We start from the raw sequence: 4,572 nt of genomic DNA, 5'->3' as shown, positions 1-4,572 counted from the left end.
AATAACTGGTCTCGAGGCCATAATCCACCAGGACACACTACTAGGACACACAAGGAATGTGAGATGCAGAGTCCCAGCAATAGGATGGCCATAATTACGGTTGGAGGGTGTGCTACAACGCAAAGTTGCTGCTACACTTAGTTCTCTCATTGCCCGCAGAAAATGTAAGCATGCTCTTTTTTTTAATGATATCTTACTTTTTTTGGCTTTTTGTAGAATCCTTGATTATCAAAATACTCCAATGTGGATTTAGGGATGTTTAGGAAACAGACCATTAAGCATATTATTATCAACATTCATAGCAGACCGCCTAATATTCATGTTGCGTTTGTGCCCCCCATTAGGGGAAAATTGGGCTCATTTTTTGGCCCTCTAAGGAATGCCACATCATCAAAAATGGGGCCATGGTAAATTTTTTGTAAGTCAACTCTAATTTTTTCAAAGGTTGCATATATAGAGTACTCTTCAAGATCTTTCCATTGATATATAACATGATGGGGTTTGGACATGCCCCATGGAAGATGTACAAAAAGTAGGGTCAAAAGTGATGATGTGGACCGTTATGGTACCCTTTAAACTTGATTTTGAGGAAAATGGTATATCTTGACCTTAGCAACTCCAAATGTTTCGGAGTTTGAAATTATATGATCTACTTTTCATGATCTTTCTAATGATATGTCATATGATGGGTTTTTAACATAAAGTAAGAAATGTTCACCACACAGCCCCCATTTTCAAGGCGTAGATGGCAGAAACTCCCTTAGAGGGCCCAAGAATGAGCCCAAATTTCCCCTAATGCTCCACCACTGCCGCAACCAGGACCACTGCCCATGGTAGTACCCCCGTCGAGACAGGTTGGTTGTCGAGCTTCTAGAATCTACCCCGAACACAAGTCGACAGGTTGGATGTCGAGCTTCTAGAATCTAATGGATCTGAAGACATCGATTTGGAAGCTTCGAGTTCCCGACAACAGCAAACTACGCAAAGTCAAGATTCAACCCTGCAACAACAGCAAGCTTTTGTTCTAGAAGAGCAAGCTTTCCGTCCCCACCAAGAGCAACCACCCCAAGAGCATCCCGAAGAGCAAGCACCCCCTCAACGACAAGCTTCACCGCCCAACGACAAGAATCTTCCCACACCCAAAGAGCACACTTCGATGGAAAAAAAAAGAACATGCTATCAATGTTTTAAACATCCAATAAATATTTTTCTTAGTTTCTATTGCTATGAGAAATACAAAATGTTATCATGATTGATATAACTATATGCTATCAAAAATACATTTATCTCCATTTATCTCTATGTGGGTCATTTGCACCACGAAAACTTGCTTCCTTGTAATGTCTTTACATTGAATGGTCCTTTCTTTTCTCCTTGGTATCTATTTCCAAAAATCAAAGTAATTTATATAAGTAATAATGATTATGGCATAGTTTTGAAATGAATAACAGTGAGATGTTTGACCTTATATTGAGTACTGTTAAGAGCTCATGTTCAAACCATACCTCTAATAACATCAATGGATTTTCAGTGTCATCCTCCAAGTCCTCATCAATTGCTACAAGTTTTCCATTGACATAATGCCATCTCATATAGTGAAAGACTAAAATAAAATTCTAGGAACCAATCATATATTTATAGACAATAGATTTCCTATGGATTTTGCAGGTAACCCCATTTAATTCTTTCACATCCCAATTTTGACCTAAGAAATCCAAACATTTCTCTGATTTACAGAACATTGACGATATTTTTTTGACCTCCTCGTCATAAAAGAAGTTGACAAAAACATGAAATGGCATAAAGACAACGCTTTTCACCTAACTACTTGTTGCTACATTTGGTCTTAAACCCCTCTACACATCTTGGTATATCTTTAATCTAAAGAACTCACTTGTTTCTGCTATTGGTATTGGCTATTCTGGACTGTCGAATGAAGGCAGTGATAATGCTTTCAAAGATCCATAACCTGTAACACTATGAGGTGCCATGTAAAACTCATTATAAAAGAAAACTCTCCTCTCTACCAAAGACCTGCTTGATGTTTCTTTGTATAGCTGCTCACCAATTGATGCATGAAAAGCATCAAAGATTTCCACAAAACTATTTATAGGCTGCCAGTCAACCAAGTTTGAAGGATGTATATCTATACAGATGAATACAAGAGAAGCATAAGTATAGAAATGAAACACATTACGTAAACATAATGTAAAAACATTTACTTACAGTTTGGTCTATGGAGTGGGATTCCATTAGGCAAACGTTGCAGACGCAGTTCTAAGTGCATGTAGGCATGCTGTATAAGGACTTCCTTAATGCTCCTACCTGTGTCAAAGAGTTTGAAATCTTGAACTCTGCCTTTGTAAGTGTCAATGAACTCATTCTTTGTTTTTTTCTGCTTCCTCGTCCTGTAACATAATCCAACTACCAATAGAGATTGTGGTAGGAATCCACCTTTGATTATCTATATCAAAATTGTTGTATACTATAATAGCTCTAGTAGAGGAGCAACAGTGATGCCTAGGATGTGTGGTTTCCATTGAAGCAAATAGAAAATAAAAGCAGATGTAAGAAGATGGAAGAAGATGAGATGGAAGAAGAGATAACCTCCAAAACGTGTGAAATCTTAAGAGGGAAATCCATTCATTAAATGAGGCTAGGAACTTCGAAGAGAACATTTCAATTAGCAAAAGCATAGGTTATGAAGATTAGGGAGTAATTAGAATTCAGATTAAATCTCTTTCAGCCTTTCATGATTGAATTTTTGGTGTAGGGTTGTTTTCTTATGTGAAGAGAGATTGGTTTTTATCTATGCATTAAGCATTGAAGATTTCAGAGCACATACAAGAAAAAGCAGAGTAGCCATTTCAAGAACAATAGAGTGAAGAAGAGTAAGCCTAGCCTATTATGTGTCATTGAAGGAGCTTCTATATGCAACTGACAATCCACTCCACAATTGCACCAAGTACATGGTTGACACAAAGCAGCATGTAAGGATAGAGATCTCAAAAGCTTGCCATAAACCAAAAGTCATTAAAGCAACCAGGTGGCCGCCGCGCTGAAGACACCATGGCCAGCAGAACATCTTGAGGAAGTACGCTGGACAAAACAGGAAAAGGAAGGCAGCCAACAAAGAAGCAGAGGAGCAAGGCATTTTTGTACGTAGCAAGGCATTTTTTCTCAGACCCAACACAGCGACGAATAAGAGGTGGACGCTGCAATCTCTATGATATTGCATAGCCAACAGAGGCACAGACCAGAGTAGGTTTTCAAAATCTAAAAAAAAAAGGCAAAGTCCTTGGTAGTGCCACTCCAATGCAGACTGCCATGAATCCATTAGCTACGTATCTCCAAGCACCTACCTCTAACGAGAAAGAGGCATAGCCGCACCACCAGGTGATCGTCTCAGCAAATAGCGACGTTGGAGACGAGCCACTCGTCATATGAAGATAAGGTTTTTTTTAATTAAAAAAATTTGAAAAAACCTAAGAGCGCTACGGTATTGAAAGTCTCTTCACAGTTATCCCCACCAGAAAAAATAAGCCCTTGTTCACACAAGAACAAAAATCACCACCATGGGCTTTTGCATCTTTACCAATGCGGTCATCGTCAAAAAAATATTTCTTTTGATAAAAAATCTTTGTAAAAGCGGCCAAATGAGCACGCTAGTGTGTGTGAAAGAGAAGGGTACAACCTTGGTAAAAACATTGCAACTAAATGAGTATGCAAGCGTAAGTATGCACAAACAAAGCATAATTTACAATGAACATTAGGGGAATTTTGGACTCAACTTTGGGCCTTTTTCCTCTAGAGAGAGAGAGGCTTTGGACCAAAAGGAAGAGAGACACCGTAACGGAACTTTTGATAATTAGACGTTTTTCATATATTCTTTATATGAATATATTATTATTAAAGAAATACGAAATGTATTTGACCACACTTTATAATGTCATTTCTTTAATATATATAAAAATTAGAGTTTTGTCAGCTCATTTAATAAATCTCAGCTCATTTAGTAAATCTCAACTCATTTAATAAATCTCAGCTCATTTAATGAATGGATTTCCCTCTAAAACTTTCGCACGTTTTGGAGGTTATCTCTTCTTCCATCTTCTTATATCTGCTTTTATTTTCTATTTGCTTCAATGGAAACCACACATCCTAGGCTTCCCTGCTCCTCTACTAGAGCTATTATAGTATACTATAATAGCTCCTCTACTAGAGCTATTATAGTATACAACAATTTTGATATGCATAATCAAAGGTGGATTCCTACCACAATCTCTATTGGTAGTTGGATTATGTTACAGGACGAGGAAGCAGAAAAAAACAAAGAATGAGTTCATTAACACTTACAAAGGCAGAGTTCAAGATTTCAAACTCTTTGACACAGGTAGGAGCATTAAGGAAGTCCTTATACAGCATGCTTACATGCACTTAGAACTGCGTCTGCAACGTTTGCCTAATGGAATCCCACTCCATAGACCAAATTGTAAGTAAATGTTTTTACATTATGTTTACGTAATGTGTTTCATTTCTATACTTATGCTTCTCTTATATTCATCTGTATAG

The 4,572-nt window shown here is 37.6% G+C and overlaps 1 long non-coding RNA gene across 1 annotated transcript; it reads right to left on the bottom strand.

The window, feature by feature from the left end:
• Positions 1–1,522: 1,522 nt before the first annotated feature.
• On the bottom strand, positions 1,523–3,152 carry LOC147640759 (uncharacterized). Its single transcript, XR_015267450.1, has 3 exons — positions 2,066–3,152; positions 1,895–1,969; positions 1,523–1,558 (listed from the first exon to the last, which is right to left on the bottom strand). It is a non-coding gene; the product is annotated as an uncharacterized LOC147640759 (long non-coding RNA).
• Between the last annotated feature and the right edge of the window lie 1,420 nt (positions 3,153–4,572).

Source organism: Cibotium barometz, chromosome 2 (genome assembly GCF_041138505.1).
Source record: "Cibotium barometz isolate CiBa-2024 chromosome 2, ASM4113850v1, whole genome shotgun sequence".
In the NCBI taxonomy this organism is placed as follows: domain Eukaryota; kingdom Viridiplantae; phylum Streptophyta; class Polypodiopsida; order Cyatheales; family Cibotiaceae; genus Cibotium; species Cibotium barometz.
This window is presented reverse-complemented; position numbering and strand designations above follow the sequence as displayed.